This window comes from Falco punctatus, assembly GCF_963210335.1.
Source record: "Falco punctatus genome assembly, chromosome: 1".
Taxonomy (NCBI): Eukaryota; Metazoa; Chordata; class Aves; order Falconiformes; family Falconidae; genus Falco; species Falco punctatus.
Window position 1 is genome coordinate 12,602,660 of NC_137580.1, and position 20,218 is coordinate 12,622,877.

Sequence of the window (20,218 nt, forward strand, 5' to 3'; positions counted from 1 at the left end):
ATATTCTTCCTTACGCTGAATCTTTAACAAACGACTCTTACAGAACTACAATCTATGCTAAAACCTCATCATATTGTGAAAGAATTTTGCTCATAAACCTCTCTCCTAGACTTTAAATAAGGCTCAAAAATTTGGCTGACCTGATCACCAGCAGCAAATGACCTAGAGGAAACGTGATGCTGGTGATCAGGTCAGCCACGTTCCTGAGCTTTTCTTATAAATTTCCTTCAGATCATTTGCTGTCAAAGCTTCCAAGCTATTGGTGCCATTTTTGTAACTCTGTCAAGCTTTACAGAGGTAGCTACAGACTACTGGGTGGTTCTCAGTAATGCTACCAGAACAGGAGCAGTGCTTGCTAGTACTGTTTGTGAGAAAGAGTAGAAACAGAGAATCATGACTCAGGGCATAACAGTGGAAAAGCAAAAAGAGAAAAGGGTTCTTCTTATCTTTGTTGAGAACTTGTAACATACATAAGTCCAGAGCAGCTAGAGATGTAATATCCACTCTCAGAACATCTCTGGTAGCTGACAATGAGGATCAGCTTTTTCAATTAAAAAAAATAATCTAACATACTATATTTCAGTTCTGTTTTGAAAGCATAGATATTTAATCTCTGTTTATTTACTCTGCTAACCCCTTCCTTGTGGGCATTTGCTCAGCGCTTGCACTTGGGTACAGAATTGCTTATGTATTCTAACGCTTACTTTTCTAGTACTTGTAGTACTCATGCTAAAGTGCTTTTTGCAAATATAGCAGTATCTCTCGTACAGTTAATCAGCAATATTTGCATGGCATGACCCACTTAGACCTCCAGTTAATACTGTCAAGTATATAATTTTTTCAGTTCTCCAGGGTAAGCAGTTACAGAATAGCAAGGCTACCTATACCACGAAACGCCTGCCAAGGATACTGCAGAATCACTCTCTTTTCAAGACACTTAAGCTAGGCTGAAGAAAGCAATAGTAAACAAACAGCACAGAACAGCTCAACATTGGCTGAAATACAGTTAAGAAAACATTTCCATCTGTACTCTCCCTGACACCTGGATTATTGCTGAAACTTAAATCTTGAGACTCAGACTTAGTGATTGGTGACGCTACACAGGCTGCACCAGCTCAGCGTTTCTAACAGACATCTTCTCAAATCTTGCCCAGGGGATGCCATCTAAGGCTAAATACCTCTTTAGCATTTAAAGATAGTATTTACCTTGAAGATAAGATATGTATGAACAGTAAAACACTGAAAGAGTGAAACAACTTCCAAAAAGGTTTCCAGTTCATTTGTTGAGACTGACTGGAAATAGCCAGAACCATATCATGTTATGTTAGTGATTTCAAAGCCTATTCCCAGAAACACCATCACCTGATTTCAAAACACTGTTCAGCTTCGTCAGCTCTTGGTTAACACAATCATGAAAATCCAACAGCAGGACAAAATAAATGCAGCACAAATACTCTAACGTATTGTCAGGGAGCTGCCACACCATACACTGCTGTGCTTCCTTACTGTCAGGTGCTTTGGTGACAGTCCTCCTGAAAAGCTGCTTCTTGCCAGCACAGGATTTTTAGAAACATGTCCAATACAACAAAGATGAGACAATGATTGCCTTCTTGGTGCACAAAGGAAATCTGATGGTAAGAACAGTGTTTTGATGTTATTTCTAGTGCAGTAATCCCTCTGTTCCTGTGCTGGCTCTCATTGTTTCTAAGAAAGTAATGGAAGTGCTTTAGGATCAAGACTCTACTCAAGAAAGGTGGAAACAGTAGAGTTGTTTCAGCCAAGGTGGCCTGACACTATGGTCCTTTTCTGCTTTTTATTATCCCACTGTTCTCTGCAAGTGCACAGTACACATTTCTCATCCACGGCTTCCTCCAGGATAGCTGTTCAACTCCCAACAGTTGGTCCTAACCTCTGCTAGACTGCAGAGCTTGCTGCCTCTGCTTCAAAAGAGACAGCCTGGAAGCTTGCCCCTTCCGCCTATACCAGCTGATCTAAGAGGAGACGCTGCTTCTCCATGCAAACCCTGCCTTTTTATTATGTGGTGAGAGTTTCAATTAGAAAGGGGGAAAAAAAAAAAATCAAAGACAAGGTGTGTTCTGCAGTATCCCCAGAAAATTCTTATAAATTGACTGCTGAGCTTTATTGGATTTATATGGGTAAACTTAAATGGAGACTTTTAAATTAAGTATTTTGGTATTAGTTATGCAATAAAATCAAAGACTGCTATTAGTCAATTAAGCTAGCAAGCCCATTATGCAGTTTCTAATTAAAGTCTATTTAATAATCTTTAATAAAGTCTATTTTGTTTGTGATAACAAAACCAGAGGGGCAACTAGTTTTGATCTAATCAAAGTAAATAAATAAAAAAACCCCTTTCTAAATACCAGGAAAATGGTATTGAAGTGTGGACAAATATGTTAAGAATAGACCATCTTTAAAAGTGAATAACTAACATTCATGTTTGTACATCCAGGTTTTTTTAGCAATTTCAGCAGTATTTGCAAGAGTAGTGAAATTGTTAAGCATATTTTCACTTTACATCCATAGCTCTTTTTTTCTTCTTTTTAAAAAACAAAATATAGGAGAAGAGGTTTCAAATGGCTAAATACTTCCTGTGAAACAGCACAGATGGCAAATAGTCTTCCAGAGAGGTTTTTAGGGAAGGGCTAAGTGAGTGAGTAGTCACACTTTCCTGAAAAATTAGTTTTTCTGAAAAACCTGTAGAACAACTACCCTATATAAAGGGACAGCAAAAGATTGGAAATGCATAGAAATCATGAAAGAAAAAAACATTGGTTGTCAAGATTTTGGTGAGTGCTTGACAGCTATAACTCAAACCCATTAAATTAGCATCCACTTTGAGAACGCAGAAGGAATGTTTCCTACAGGAAGCTTATTCAGAAGCAGCAATGTATTTCATTTGTATTGTTAAAACCCCATCTGGGGACTCCTAGATAAAGGCCACACTGCAATGAACTTCTTGGGGCACTAGTCTGCAACAGTAGCAGTTCTATGGTTGCTAAAGAATATAAATATTAGAAAACACAGAAGTTACTAAGCTAGATATGGGTGACAGCAAGAAAGGAAGTCAGAACTTGTTGAGAAATCTGTGCTACCATTACCCTGCCTCAAACCAGCAGTCTGGCAGGTGATCACGGAATGTCATTGCATAGGAATTTAGAACCAGTCAGCTGGAAAGATTATGGAAAAAAAAAATCCAGACAGTGTTTGCTGTAGCTAGAAGAAAACAAGCAGCTTATCAATGACAGTTCCTGTGCCTGCAATTAGACAGAAGAGTTCTAATTCTACATATTATCAAAAAGCACATGAAGATATTTCTATGAACCTAAAAAAGGATCTAAAAGCACTAAAAAATAATTTCTTTTACAGAAAAAAAAATAAATACCTCTTATGGCTGCATACAGTAAATGTACAAAAAGAGAATTCACTTAGGATATCCAAGGACATAAGAAATATTAAATGGAAAATAAGACTTCATATCCGGGTCACTGAAGACAGTGGGAAAGAAAAAAAGCCAAACCCACCTATTACCTTCAGCAACCCCAAGATCATTCACAAGATACCTATACTCGATCAGTATTAAAACAGTGTATTTGGAATCAAGTTCTGAGCTGGGAATCACAGAGAGTGATCTAAGCAATAATTTTGTCTCTAATATACAGAGATGTTCTAAGTGCTTTCAAATACTTACCATTAAGCTTTTTCTTTTTTCTTTTCCCTCCCCCATAATTTTTTCTCTTTGTCAAGCAAGAAGATCTATCTCCTAAAATCTTTTCAGCCAGCTGGCTCCACATTGCCCAAAGTTGTCTCCATATGTCTTATTGCTCTGGCTTTGTAGCATACGGCTTTACAACAGTTTCAAAGGTAGCAGAAACTGGTGTTGTGAACAACCTCAGATAATTAAAGAAACAGGAAAGAAAGTTATTTTAAAAATTCTGAGAACAACATCAAAAAACGATACCAGTAAGTGCAGTGACAGAAGTCCTGCGGTCAGTGTCACTGGACAGTTTTCCCTGCTGAAGCAAAAAACTAACTTTACTATTTCTGCAGTGAAAAGTTCTAGTTATTGAATTTGAACTGTCATTATTTTTTTTGAGAAGCCCAAATGAGGTGATCTGAATCTCTAGCAAATAGCTTCATAACTGAAAGAAATTTAAAGATAAGAGAGATAAAACACAGCAAAATATAGAAAAAACAAACCACAACAACTCAGCAAGTCAATGGAAGCAGGCTGCTAGAGATGGACAGGCAATGGCCACAATTTTATTCACTATCAAGTTAACTGTTTTTTAAAGAAGGTTACAGCTCCCAGGTTCAGTCTTCTTGCGACACTGTAGAAGTGAACACATGGATTAATTCAGTGGTTTGCATACACCAAAGAACAAATATCACTTCCATGCAAACTGAGAGAGAAACTCCCCTTAATACACAGGAAAGTATGACTGAAATTTTAAAAGAACCTACAGACCTTAGCATTTTTGTTGTATCTCTTGTCGCTAAGTTTTTCCTCTGAACTATAAATTGTCAGCATCTTTCCTTCAGCTTTGCTGTCAGTGTGATACTGTCCTAAACAATCTACTTAATTTTCTCCCTACTGCTTTTGTATTTATGAAGCTAGATCCAAGAAAAGGCTAAGATGAACAAAAAATGATACTGCAATGTAGTGTTTATGCCCAAAGCTGTAATTAGCACATCCCCCCATTCTTAGCCCCTGCAGACATGTTGCTGCTAAACCAGTATTTTAAAAACTAAACTTCATATGTCCCTCTTTTCTTGACTAGACTTGGCATTTGCAGTTAGATTTCTGGACTTACACCTGATTGCGATTCCTAATTCACTATCTGAGCCTAGCTAGATTTCCCAAACAAGATGGGAAGTCTCCATCTAGTAGATGTTCTGACAGCATGTTCATCCACGACAGACCCCAGATCTCTGCAAGACACTATATTAACCTCATTCTTTGGAAATTGGACATAAGAGCTCAAACCCAAGCCTCCGAGAAGCTCAGGTTTTATTTGCTATTCTCCCTCTGGGCGGTAGCAGGGAGTTATTTAAGCATGCTCTCTTTCTCCCGTCTGTGCCAAGAGCTGTAGGCAGCAAAGGCATGGAATTGAGAGCAACCTTCTGTGTTTGACTCAGACTTCATTTTCCTTCTTCAGGCAAGTGTCATAAACAACATTGAATCCAGTTTACCAGTTAAAACATTTCATTGAAGTTGTAATGCCTGTTCTTGGTTACACGTACCACCTTCTAGAAAGGATTCAATCCTGCAGGAACAGCCTCAAAAGAACAAATGTCCCCTGGATCTCAAAGCAGTCCCAAGCCAAGGCATTAATCACAGTAAATCAGAGGCCTAGAAATTCAGCTGAGGGCTCACACGGTACTCTGCGTCTGGAGCTACAGTATTAACAGGGATGCCAAACCCCAAACTTTTTAAAGGAAAGAGTGACATCGTGTCTTTTATTGAAAGGACGGATGTAATTAACCAAATTCTGGAGGAATCAAAGCTGTGGATTTGAAAAGAGAGAGGTGCCGAGAAGAGGAATCCAAATGGCCAAAAAGGCCAGAAGCTTAAAATTCCCAGTGTAGCAACTCATCATATATTCATGCCCAAGAGACAGGAAAAAGTAAATTACATACATTAAAAAACCCCCACAACCCTATCATTTTCAGGGATTGTACAAACTGTATAGACTTATTTATATTTAAAGAATCAAAGAGAATTTATTAGTTTAAAGTTGAATAATATGGGATATCTGCACAGAATGCCTACAGGAATTCAGGTACAATCATTCCCCCTAACCAGCAAAAGAACTTTGAGGACAATCTTGCTAGGTTTCCAACATAAGAAGAGTTCAGAAGACATTATGTGTTAGTCACAAGATGTCTAAATGCTTTCACACAATTTCATTTATTTGATCCATTCAGCTGCAAGTTAGAAAGGTCTTGCAGCATCTAGTAAAATCTGTTAAGAAAGGTTTTGGATAGAGACTTTCCTGACCATTTATTCTGTTATTTATACTTAGAAGAAGTTGAAAGAAGCAGAAGAAATTTCTCCTGTAGCTTGTGTTAGAAGAGCTGCCTTTGTAGTAGCAAAAGTGAGAACTCATACAGAAAACATGCTCACAGTCAGTGGCATTTCTCCATGCCAATATTAATTCAGAAGAGAGAATAGGTGAGGGCCACATATGAGCTGTGCGTATGGAAAGGGCTGATGTAGGCCAGTATTTTGGTTGTGCTCATTTCCAAACCCTAGATTTAAGCCATTTCCATGTCCTCATAATTCTTCTTGGTAACCAAGGATGAGAGAGGCAGAGATGCAAAGAATCCTACTTTTAGATGCCTGGTTGGTTAGAATGTCTCTACAGTGCACTACCATCATTAAGGGAGGAAAATACATGCTGGATTGCATGGTCCTCACTATCCTTGGCTATCATATCATTAACTAGAATTTAGGGTACTTAACACCTTGAAATACCTGTTTTTTCAAAGTGTCAATTCCCTTAATGAGTCTGTCTGAAAAAGATCATATAATCTATGTCAACTCCAAATTACAGTCTAATTACCCAGTTAAATGTTCTATTAAATAATGTTCTTCTGGGCATGCTCCACATTAAGGAACAAGAAAGCAAGGGGCGCTACAATAAATTTCACAAAAACATTTTCCAGGAAGGATTTCCCACATGAAACATTTACCATTCTATGTCTGCTTACCTGCCATGACTGCAGCTATTTTACACTCCAGTGTTCTGTGGACTGAACCCCAACTAGATAATGTTCAGATTTTTGCTGCAAACTGTGACAAATTCTTTAACTCTGTTCACTGTCAAGTTATGCTTCATGAACGTTCTCATTTCTTTTGGTAATAAAATAATAATAATAAAAAAATCTACCCAAAAAGTTATTCTGAAAGCTGGGTAACAAATGCCTGAGAATTTCTAAAGCTGGAGAAAAAAAATCTTACAATATGCACAAGACAGAGTTAGTGTCACCAGACACACAAGTGATCCATCTTCACATTTTGGTTTTAAAGTTCTGAGCAATAAAACTTGTTTGTAAAACTACTGTGGTTCAAACTATTCTATTTCTTGCTATTGAATTCAGGCAAACTTAACAGATATGTATATATCAAACTGACATCATATTGCAGGAGTTTCTTCTCTGCCTGATTTTTTTACCGATCCCCAATCCACCTTTCTTCCTTCCTGTCATTTGTAATTCTGAAATGTCCTTTTTATTTCTTTTGAGCTGCACTGAGAATTATTTTTATTGGTTTTGTTATTTAAATCTCATCCCAGCTCATATCTGCCTTTAACTTTCACAACTGATCTTCATTTCAATGTGCCTAAAAACACCTTCTTGCCTCATGATCCCAGGAAAGGCTTCTGCAGCCCCATCTGCCTCCTGGAGGCACTCAACAGCACCTACAAGGACACTGAGAAATGGCTGTGGACACCAAGATATTCCTCATGAGCCTTTGCTAGGACATGCAGGAGTTAACTCTTTTCCATGTCTTAAAATTCCCCTTCTGTGGCAACATACGCAACCCAGCTGATGTGGTAAATAGGTACAAAGCACAGATAGTCATTTAGGATACTTTTTCCACACATCCCTCTGAGATGATGTGGAGCTTCTTTGCTAGGCTGTTCATTTGCTAGACTGTTTAGTCTGGAGAAAAGGAGGCTGAGGGGGGACCTTATTGCTCTCTACAACTGCCTGAAAGGAGGTTGTAGCAAGGTGGGTGTCAGTCTCTTTTCCCAAGTAGCAAGTGATAGTGTGAAAGGAAACAGCCTCAAGCTGTACCAGGGGAGGATTAGATTGGATGTTAGGAAGAATGTCTTCACCAAAAAGGTTGTCAAACATTGGAACAGGCTGCCCAGGGAAGTGGTTGAGTCACCATCCCTGGAGGTGTTTAAAAGATGTGTAGATGTGGTGCTTAGGAACATGGTTTAGTGGTGGACTTGGCAGTGGCAGGTTGATGGTTGGACTCTATGATCTTAAAGGTCTTTTCCAACCTAAACAATTCTATATTTCTATGAAACTGTTGACCAGATCTAAGGGTGACTTAGAGGCCTAACAGCAAGATTTATAGAAGTCAACAAGCTGAGCAGAAAGCTGCCTATTACACCTTTGTGCTTGTAATAGAGGCAAGCAAGACTAAGCAGATCTGGAAGAAAAGACCTGTCTTCTGCTTCCCTTCCCTGAAATGTTTGAGATTTGCATCTGCTACAGAGAGGAAGGCCCTAGAGACAGTTTCCTGCCTCAACTTTGGAGTCAACTTACTTTACTTGTCAGTCATGGGACAATGCCCCTACGAGGCTGTCAAGGATTTTGCTCCTTCAGCTCCAACTTCTGCTTCACAGCCACAAATTGTTCCCAGCACAGCCCGCCAACACTGCCTGTGGCTTGTCTTGTACTTACAGATGGCTTTTCCCTCCCACCTCCAACAGTGCAACTGCATCCCTCCTTCCCCCTCCTTTACTTTGCTTCAGCATGTAATCTGAAGTTCAGCATGCCATCCTGGCAGCTACCTTGTCAGATCACTGGAACACCTCCAATTTGTCCTTCATCAGCCTTTGCATACAAAACCATATCTGAGCTCTAGGCAACACTCAAAGTGACCCACAGGATTTTCCAGAGCACAGTCAAGCGTACTGCCTCTCCAGAGTCAAGTAAATGTCTAGGATAAAGGTGTCTGCAATCACCTCTAAATTCACAGAGACAGTCAGTATTGGAGTGATCTTCATTACGGCAATCTGACCTTATAATTCAGAGCCCACCAAAGAAGCAGCGAAATCCTTAGTGTAAGGTCTAACAAACTTTTCTTCAGAAATGGTATTGGTTTAGACAGCCTCCTTGACCAAGAGGATGGACTAGGTGACCTCTAGCATCTCTTCCAATCTTACTTTTCTATGATTTTCTATAATCTCATGGAGAGATTCTCTGAAGGGCTTTACATTTGTGTGGGTTAAAAAGATAATTATTTTTAATAAGAACCATGAGTCTAGTCTCACTGTGCAACTTCAAGGGTGCTGCATAATGCTAAGTGTATTATTCAGGTCCTGTGGAGCTTTTTCAAGTTAAAAAATACCACAACTGTTCCCTACCTGAAGTTCTGTCTGAACGGCAGTATTGAGTCACTAATGGTGTTGACAGCCTTTTCACCCTTTCCTCCTGCTATTAAAAAAAAAAAGAAAATAACAAAAAATTATGGTTTCCTCTTGAAAAATCAAATTGTAGATTTTTCACTGTGTCTTTAGCGTACTTAGAAAAAACACCGATGTTTCTAGGTATTTGCACAGGTAGGGAGTTTGACCTTTCATGAAGATTTTACCTTAATTAAAATAATCTGAAAGAACTGAAGTTTGTTCCTTTTCAAAATAATTGGATTAACGCAAACATTGTCAGTACCTACTTCAAACGAGTATAAATGGTCTGACATTAAATAAGGTTAAAAAAGTCCCCTATAAACTACCACCACTGTTACTAAATTTAATTAAGATAGAACAGCAGGCAGTTTAAACAGGAAAGTGTTGCACAAAAATGGCAGCACAGAAAAATGACTCCGATGTTGTCATTAAAGCTAATTGGAAGCAAGAGTTTCTAAATGACTATGTAATTAACAGACTAATGAATACCATATTAGGATTGTTATTAACAGTGAAATTTGCAAATACACATGGAAAACTAGTTAGGGACATCACACCGTTAGAGGTATTACAAGGTAAAACTCTACAAACAAATTATGCAGCACTTCATCTGATGATGATACAATTCTCCAGCCACCTAGCAGTAATTAAACCTTTTGCCCTCTAACCCTTCAGTTTTATATTAAATTAGGTGATAATTATCACAGATTAGCTATAAAATGTGCATTTTGAGAAATTCTGCCACTTGAAAACTCTGCATAGAGCTCAGCAAGGTAACATTGTTTGATCAGGCAATGATCGAAGCTGGGGGAAGGCCAGCGACTGCACGCAGCTATGCCCTGTGGCTAAAAACAAGCCACCTTAGAGAGTCACCACTAAACTCCACACAGGTGAACAAGAAGGGTTCTGCTACATCAGGCTAATGTAGTTTTATGGATAAATGAAATTATTTCCACTTTTAATAGGAGTATTTGGGCTGGCTGCTTTCCCACAAACCCCTGCTAAATAGCAGACGGAACAGTGCTGGCTCAGATCTAGGAGACTGTCCTTTGTGTGGCACTCTGTCACCACTTCAGCGCTTGAAGTGAGATTTCAAGGACAGGACAGGAAAAGGATGAGAGTTCTCAATGAGGAGGAGACCATAGTGAACAACATAAAAGGTGATAAAATGAGTGAATTACAGAAGAGCCTGATAGTGGTTTAAGATTTTGTGCTCAAGAAAAGCTTGGATGTGACTGCAAGGAACCTAGTATTCTTGCTGGCCTGAGACAGCCTCACTAGAAGATATTTACAGTTGAATTAGTATAACATGCCCTTTTTTTCTCACTGGGCGGGGTTTATGTTTCATTCTGTTGCTGAAGAATGTGTCACCATTTTTTGAGCATGAAAACCACATTTGTAAGTTTGGGTTTAGGCATGTAACAAGAAGTCCTGCTTGTCCTGAGTCTAATTCTTAATAACTGATACTATTACTTTAGTTAGGAACAGAGGCTCTATAAAGTAGCATTTTGATTTTATAGGCTTTTCCATAATGCAGAGATAATTGGTTAATAAGACTGTAATTAAGCAGACTTGTGACAGATCTTGCCTCTGGCTGGTTTCTGCAACATTGTTATTTTTATACGCACTTTATAACACACTCTTAGCACAACAATTTTATCTTGTTAACATGAAGAACCAAGTAAAAAGACCTGCCTTTCAGAAAAGACAGACAGATATAATCTCAAAGTGTTTAGCATATAAAAATAAGTTACTGTTGTTTTCCTAGAGGCTGCAAATGGACAAACACACAGGCCTGAAAGGAATATGAAGTATGCCACAGAACAAACAACATTGCTGAATTCGGATTATGGAGGCAACATATGCCAAAACTTCTGGGTTTCACAAGACATCTGAGAGCAAAAATGTGAAGTGCTGATTAAAAACTCAAGACCAGAATTTTATAGAAAGATTCTGCTTAAATAGCAAATACTAGATGAGAAAATATGATGCAAGAGTAAAAGAGTTATTACAAGCAGGAAGGAAGAAAAAAATAATAAGCACTTGCCTGCAATTGTACCAGACTGATTTTCTTAGAAGACCTTGCAAAGAACTCCAGTTTACAAGTATTTTTACATGTCAGAAAGGTTAAACATTAATGAAGAAAAAGAATTTTGAGTGGTCAGATCTGAAGATTCAGACTTCTAAGCTAGAATATAAAGCAGTATTATAAACAACAGGCAAACTATTACATATACAGATGAAACATTACACAATTTCCTCTGTCTCTATAAATAAGCATTTCTAGATAAACATATATTTCATCTTTAATTGGTCCATCCAAACAAACTGAAGCGTATCAAACAAATTATCAAAACGTATCTTGAACCCAAATATATTTAGTGGAAAACAAGAAAACAAAAAACATCTGGAGGAGAAAGCAAGAGAAACAAAGACAATGATGATCTGTAGGAAAAGATGTTTTTAAATAAACCCAAGGTTTATTTCACATCCCTTGGCTCAAAAATTGTAGTTGTTTCATAGCTAAGATTATCTTCTTCACAGTAACCACTATGACCCAAAGAAAATTTTTCAGCATCTACTCTTTCGCCAAGATTGAAGACATTGAGTTCTTTCAAATAAAAATCTCTTTATGTAATCCTTGATTCACAGTATTTGGCAGAGCCGGTAAGCTCAGAACCATATACAGTTATGTGGACAAAATGAAACTCTTAAAACATCAACAAAACTGATCATATTGAATGCGGAAAAAGACTGCATCTTGCAAGATAAGAATTAGATTATTTCAGCAGTTCCCAAATGAAATTCTATCAAAAGATGAAAATCTTTGGCTGGCATATACATTTCTTACCCATAATCCCTTGGAAGGGAAAGGTATACCTTTACTTTTAGGTGGCTATTGAAGCAATCCGAGCTAGTTACTTTATTTCCAAATGAAGGCAACAGAAAACAGGTGTTAAAACCCTTCATTTATGCACATCGCTCTAATTGCTTTCCCTTAGATTTCTGAATCTCTGTGTACAGAAGCTCTTTACATGGGTTAACATCAAAGTTGTTACCACATCTTCAGACTTACGTAACACACAAGCTGTTGATGAAAATAATAAAAAAACCTCCACATTCATGCTAGTGTAAAGTATGGCCTAAAGTAATCTTCAAAAAAAAATTGGCAGCAAAAGCAGAACTTGTAATTCAGACAACTACATTTTGTGATCTTGATGCTTCTCAAAACCAGCAGGGAAAAAACTCACTACTTGTTTCAACAGACTATAAAACAAGTACTTCTCATCTTTGCCTCAAACTACCAGCATAATCATACAATTGACAGAAACAAGATATGGTTTTACCGGAAGAAATCAAACCTGTTTCTCTTCTGCTGTGGACTGCTTTAGTCATCTGTAAGGGGTTGACTTCTGTACAGTCCAGAAAACAGATGCACACACAGTTTTTAGCTACAGCAATTGCTGCAATTCTGTCCAGCTGGCTTTCTGGCAGACAGGACACCTTTTGGCAAATTTATGCCTACACTGGATGATAAGCATTATATCACATATCCACAGGCACCGGGTGGTCCTGCTTTTCAAATCACAATAGGACCCAGTATTATTGGCAATGATTGCCTTGGTAATGAAGACAACAGTATGCCAAGAAATCGAGCACTTCCAAAGGGTCACTAGGTGGCAACTGCCTTTTACAGCCTCTGTTTCCGCCCCTCGCGTATGTAGAGTCCCAGGTTTTTAAGCATGGTGGGAAGAGCCAAGAGGAAATGAAGAAGGGACTATGTGTTCCCCAGTCAGAAAGTTTTCCCTAGTGTGTTTCAACAGATAGACACATTAGCCAGTTCTGTCTGCTAGAGTCACTAGTACAATGGTTAATATTTATGTTTTCTTTATACTGTTGATTGCCTTGAAAAATCAGTGATAAAAAAGTATACTTCACACAGCTCTTTATTGTTCAAAACACTACTTCCTGAACAACATCCCATCAGTTTCATCTAGTTAATTTATGGGAAGTTTTTCTCATGACCCTTTAGGCTATGAAGCCTTGGGGGGGGGGGGGGGGGGAAGCTTAAATTCTGCAGAATAAATGTCTCTTGACTGCAGAAAAAAAATCCATGGTGTATGGACGTAAGCTGAAAAAACAAGTGAATTCTTCAACTATGCACCTTTTTGGTTTAGTATTCATTAATATCCCTCATTCAACAACGGTTTAATTTACAGACATGCAAGGGAAAACCAAGTTGTAAGACTTATTTAGTCAGGATTAGGAAGCTTATAGAGCTCAGCTCACATAAAGAAAGAGGAGACATGTTACCACATAGTTTCGCATATTACTTACTATAAATAGCATACGGTAAATAAATAGTAATTCCTAGCTTTTATATAGTACTTTTCAGTTCCACATGAAACAAAGCTAACACTTGAACTTGCAGTACTAATTTCAAATACATAAAAGGAAGTAATCTTAAAGTCAAGATTTGCTCACAAATTGCAAAAGAACATCATTTCTGATGCAGGTCTTCCATAGCAATTGGAAACTAATTTTTTGCGCAAAATGTTTAGAAACTGGAGTTTCTCCATCTTCTTATCTTCTAAGGTAAGTGAGGGGGGAAAGAAAAAAAAAAAAAAAAAGATGGGGAAAAAAGCAGCTACTAAATGGCTAAATATCCTAACCAACATCCCCCCTGAAAATCTAGTTTATCTGTTCACTGGACTAAGAGAAGTTAAGATATGTTTACTGGAGTGTGTCTAAAACCCTACAAACTTTAGTGAACTATCCTGAAACATTAAATCACTGAGGTTCTTTCAATGTTTACCCCTTTTTCAACTTGGAAATAAACTGTTTCCATTTTCTTCCAACATGTCCTTTTGACCTCTCTCACTTTTACAATAATGCTCATATATTTTTGTAGAATGGTCTATTATTTCACAGTGCCCCACACTGAAAGAGTCAAAGGTTCTAGAAAACCAATTAAGTTGGTTGTGGCTTCTGGAACACAAATCTTTTTAAAACTTCAAAGATATCATCTGCATATCTGCTAACTCCCCTTGCTAATCTACTATATGTCATTGTCTGTTCTTTAAAGTCAGCACTTTCTCCTGTCCTTGTGATTCCTAGATGTGAAGATCTTCCATAAATCCTCCTCAAGAAGTCCATGTTAATGGTTTGATCATAATCTCTAATCTTAACATTCACACTTGAAAAGTACTTTCATCTTTCTACATGACATTAACACAAAAGTGAACTTTTGCCAAGTAAAAAATTATCTTAGAAAACTGACCCTTTCCTATAAATATCTATTCCATATATGCTAACTAGCATCCTATTGTTTATTTGGTGTGATACCGTAAGTCATTATAAGAACAGAGAAAAAGGTCATACGATATTTTATACGGAGTAGAAAAGCAGAAATGTAGCTTCCCTAGAAGTGAAAATTTCAAAAACCTCTATACTGGTAAACATTATTAATATAGCAGGAAAAGAGCAGGCTATGCCATTTCATACCAGCTGATGTTTCCTTACCTGACATGTGGTTCAAATCAGTCTTAATCTCTAAAGATCAGCAGTTTGCTAGGAAAACATATTAAATAGCGAAAGATTGCAGCAAAGTAACTAAATTGGGGTTTTTCAGTACTTTTCAAATATTTTGTGGCATACTTTCCACTCTGAACATCTAAATCATGGTTTGAAAAGTAAGTTAAGAGTTATTACAATGCTATAAACCATAGAAGAGAGCTTATCTGCTGGAAGAATAAAAAATTACAGAAATTGATTGAAAGCTTAATTAAAAAATAACCTACTGAAGTTGCAGTAGTTACCACTTAACATCATCAAGTACACACTCAGATAAGTATATAAAAACATAAAATAAGCCTGGGGGCTGCACGCCAATGTTTGAGGGATGGTGTGCTACAAAGGTCCTTGGGTCTGCTCTCTCAGCCGAGGTAGGGGATGGAGACCCATATGGCAGCAAAGATGCAGGGGTTAGTGACGTGTTAGAGACCACGGAAGTGCCTGAGAACGGCCGGAAAGAGGAACTACAGGCCGGTCAGCCTGACCTTGGTGCCGTGGAAGGTTACGGCGCAGATCATCTTGAGCACCATCACATGGCCCATGCAGGACATCTGGGGTGATCAGGCCCAGCCAGCAGGGGTTTATGAAAGGCAGGTCCTACTTCACTAACCTGATCTCCTATGGCAAGGTGACCTGCCTAGTGGATAAGGGAAAGGCCGTGGATGTTGTCTACCTGGATCTTAGTAAGGCCTTTGACACCGTTCCCCGCAGCATTCTCCTGGAGAAATTGGCTACTCGTGCATTGGTCGGGTGTATTCTTTGCTGGGTTAAAGCTGGCTGGATGGTTGGGTCTAAAGAGCTGTGGCGAACGGAGCAACATCCAGCTGGTGGCCGATCAGAAGTGGTGTTCCCCAGGGCTCAGTACCTGGGCCAGTCCTGTTTAATATCTTTACGAGTGGTCTGGACAAGGGGATGGAGTGCACCCCCGGTAAGTTTGCAGGTGACACCGAGCTGGGGAGGAGTGTTGATCTGCTGGAGGGCAGGAAGGCTCAGCAGAGGGGTCTGGACAGGCTGGATCCATCAGCCAAGGCCAATTGCATGAGGTTCACCAAGGCTCAGTGTCAGGTCCTGCACTTGGGTCACAGCAACCCCAGGCAACACTGCAGGCTGGGGGAAGGAGTGGCTGGAAAGCTGCCTGGAGGAAAAGGACCTGGGGGTGCCGGCTGATGGCTGGCTGAACACAATGAGCCAGCACCGTGCCCAGGTGGCCAAGAGGGCCAACAGCATCTGGGCTTGTATCCAAAACAGCATGGCCAGCCGGACTAGGGCAACGATTGTCCCTCTGTACTGGGCACTGGTGAGGCCACACCTGGAATATTGTGTTCGGTGTTGGCCTCCTCGCTACAAGACAGACACTGAGGGGCTGGAGCATGTCCAGAGACGGGCAGCGGAGCTGGTGAAAGGTCTGGAGCCCCAGTGTTGTGAGGAGTGGCTGAGGGAACTGGGGTTGCTTAGGCTGGAGAAAAATGAAGCTCAGTTGGGTACTTGTAGAGAGCAATAAGCCCCAACAGGAGACTGTAGGCAGGTGGGAGTCAGCCTCTTCTTCCAAGTAAGATGTGACAGTATGAAAGGAAATGGCCTCATGTTGCAGCAGGGGAGGTTTAGACTGGATATTAGGAAAAATTTCTTGACTGAAAGGGTTATCAAGGATTGGCTGCCCAAGGAATTGATTGAGTCACCATCCCTGGAGGTATTTAAAAGATGTGTAGATGTGGTGCTTAGGGACATGCTTTAGTGGTAGATTTGGTAGCGGTAGGTTAAAAGTTGGACTTAGTGATCTCAAAGGTTTTTTCCAGCCTAAATGGTTCTATTCTAAATTAGTATTGCCTGCTATTTTTTCTGATCCTGTGTTTGGTATAGGTTTATAAGTGAAGCATATATTTCAGTGTCAGACATCAGTTTTTGCTTTTGCTGTGTTTAATTTTTTTTCTAACTGAATAATCTACAAAACAGTAGCAGCAGCCCATACCAAGAACCTAAGGTAAAACAAGTGATGGAAGACGTGAGGGTAAGTGAAACATAAGCATTTACTAGCAATGGTTTATAGGATTGGACTAGCCAGCCCATCATGCAGTGTCCTATACAGCTGCTATTTGAGTTCAGATGGACAACAAGTATTGCAATACACCCATATCTATTAGTTGGCAACAGCTCACCTCTCACAGTGCTTGTCATGGGTCGCAGGTTCTTCCACTTCTCAGCTACATCAGGCGCCAGTTGTAGTCAGAGTCCAACTCAGTTGGCCTCACACAGGGCACCTATTGTTGCAGCACAAACAAACTAGTAGACTGCAACAAAGCTTTTGCTAGCAGTCAGATTCTACTGTCTGTGCTGTATCTCCTTCCTCCAGAGACCAGATCACACTGCTCCTCCTTCATCTAACCCCCTCTCCCATGCTCCTCAGGGCTATTTAACTACTTAGCAGGAATGAGCTACAGCTGCACATCATCCATGTCCATCAACCCACTGCCTTCGCGGCAAGGCCACAGCTGCATGTTATCAGTGCTAATCATCCCACTGCCTTCATTCCTCTACACCACACCTTATTAAAAATCCCAGGCCCCAAACGTCCAAATATTTACATAGAAAGGTTTCATTTCTTCTGAAAGTGCAGCACAGATATACGGCAGGTCAGCATTCATGAACCAAATACACACTCACTTAGGGCTAAACTAGCTATTCATATAATGAAATAGCTGTACTTTCTATGCCTCTGGAAGTATTGTACAGGGGACATACTGCATTTATCACCAGATACAAAAGGAGTCATTACCATAACTTTTTAGATACATTAATATTTTAAAAATAATATACAGCATTTCACTTATCAAGACACCACAGCTGAAAATCACTTGGAGCCTCAGTGATAAAATTTAAAAGTTTAACTTTGTTTATGACAGAGAACAGATCATGTCATCAAAAATAAAAAGTAAATTCTCATTAGCAGAAGTGTAGAGAACAAATAGTGAACAAATAGGACCAACTGTGAACAACGCAGGACCCCTGTTTAAGATCTGATGTGAATGACTGTGACAGCTTGCTGAGCTTTTTGCTGCCTGAAAGAGACAAGCTGTCAGAGATCTCTGGAGGACACAAGGGTATCAGTGGGGAAGGGTCCCTGTGCCCTTGGCTCTGCTCTCATGCTCCCCATGTGCTTCTGGCCAGCAGACGGCAGGCAGGTTGCATTCTGGGCTACCAGACCTTTGGTTTACTAAGTCTGGGCTTCTGGTTTCCTTCACTTTCAGGAACTCTGACTGATGTGCTAGGGTCCAAACTGGTACAAAACAGGCACAGTGACTGTCCTCAAGATGGGGGCAGAAAGAGTGAGGGCACTACAGCCCAGACAGGTAGTCCCCCATGCTTGAAAAGCCACCAGAAGAAATGCTCAGAGAGAATGGAAATTGGAGGAGGAAGAAGCCCACACATTTTTTAATGGACGAATTATGACAAATTATTCTTCCTTTTGTGACAGGATAACACGTCTAGATGATAGAGGAGAAGCAGCAGCTGTCACATTGTCTTGACTTCAGAAAGGCTTTTGACATGCTGCCATGTGAAATTAATATAAGCAAACAAAGAATCTACCAGCATGAGGGAGCACAACCTGTTGGAAAGGTGGACTCATGAATGTGGCTCACAGAGGAACTTGTGTAATTGAAAGACAGGAATATGAGTAGGTCATCCTGCATTCAAGCACTTTTGCTTGTGATGCAGCTATCAAATGAAAGCCCTGCTGACAAAATCTCAGACAGTGCTAAACAGGAGGAATGAAATATTTTGGAAGGGAAGAGCAAACTGCAAAATAATCTTGGAAAACTGGAAAAGTGGCTGAAACTGCAAAACACCGAGTGCAAAATCTGGATAGTCAGCTGCTGACGTAGTCAGTCAGCAAATGGCATGGGGATAACCAGCCACGGCACACCTTCCGGAGCAGACCCCCCTCACAATCAGACATGTGCTGGCAGAGGTATGCAAAGGAAAAAAAAAAAAAAAAAAGACAGGGAGGGACTAAGAGTAGCCTACACACAAGACAGGAAGCAAACCTGCTGCTCAATCAGAGGCCAGTCGGCAGTCAACAAATCATAAACGGCACCAAGAGATTCTGAACAGCACGTTCCTTTTTGCCCACGTCTAAGACCTGGCTCTCTGCTATGTGTTTTCTCATTCTCTTGGTTTCCCTGCATTTGCCACAGGATCCTGCCTTTGCGGTGCGCTTCTTTTGCATGCCACATCCCTCTGAAGATTTTCAGCATAACAGAAGTTTTGAAGAGCACTTCAATAAGATACCCACCAGGTGTGGTTTAGGCACCCATGCTTATGCCTTGGGGCAGAAGGATGGACCACACAATGCCACAAAACCTTTATAACTCAATTTTTGATCTGTTTTAACACAGACAATCTTAAAACTGTATCATATACACAATAGAAGAACGCTCCATATAAATCAGAAAGATCAGTGATGTATTTTTAAGCAAAGCATTAAAGGAGGTGCAATCACAGATTAAAGACTCATCGAAATTTGAATGGTCAATATCTTTTACTTGAAGAGGAGATGGGAAGTATGATAGAGTCCTTGATAAAAGCTCAGATCCTAACAAATGCTGCTAGACAGCAACTATATGGATATCCAGCACTACCTCTTGAATTGCTATTTGCACGGCACAGGCAGGTTTCTGCTCCTGCCCAGTGCTTATGGATAGTAAAGTTGCCTCCTCACAGTAGCAGTGCTCATCTAAAGAGAGTAGTATGGATCAACATGACCATGAAATCTATATTTTGCTTTTGAAGGGAAAAAGAATAGGTGGAAACTAGTGCTATAAAAGCACAGCTTCCTATTAGATGTGAGCAGGTCTTCAGCAACTACCAGGGTGGGGAGGGGGAAAGTGAAACCCCCAAACAACCAGAAATCACAGTGTGAATGACCACATGAAAACAGCTCTTCCCCTTCTCAGGTGAAGACGTAGTTTTCTTAAATGATCAGATGAAATATTAATATTTCTAGTACTTTTGAAACCTCAAGTTACACTACCTTCCCTCAGCAGTCACACAGCGGCCATTTATGTGCCCTAGGGAGCCTTGAGAAGGTCACCAGTTTCATACATTCACTCTGCTTCTCAGAAATGTATGAATTAGCAAAACCCCACCATTTTAAGCTAAACTTCCCATTTCAGCCAAAGTTGAACATACAGGATTTTATTAAAAGTTGTGCTGAATATAGTTACTACTAATTGGGATGGCTGGCAATGAAAAAGGTCTCTGAGAACTTGTGGTTTAGGGTATTACAAAATTGCACTAGCATCAAAATTTCAAATCACTTTTTCATATTTTCAGTGCAAAGACTTAGCCCTTCCTCCTTGCCAAAGTTTAAATGGATCTCCTTGCTCCTCTGGGGTGCCAGAAGACAACTGTGTTTATCAGATTCTTAGATCTAAGCTTCTACGGATATGTGTACGAGAGTACACTACAATTGATTT

At 39.7% G+C, this 20,218-nt stretch overlaps 1 long non-coding RNA gene across 2 annotated transcripts in view; it reads right to left on the minus strand.

Annotated features, from left to right (window-relative positions):
- Window positions 1–4,046: 4,046 nt before the first annotated feature.
- Window positions 4,047–20,218, minus strand: part of LOC308070073 — a 35,862-nt gene continuing 19,690 nt past the window's right edge. Inside the window, exon 4 of one of the 2 annotated variants that reach the window (XR_013930609.1) lies at window positions 4,047–4,352. This is a non-coding gene — a long non-coding RNA (uncharacterized lncRNA). Of the gene's footprint in view, window positions 4,353–16,253; window positions 17,003–20,218 lie in introns of those variants that run through there. The other variant, XR_013930610.1, reaches the window with a different exon arrangement.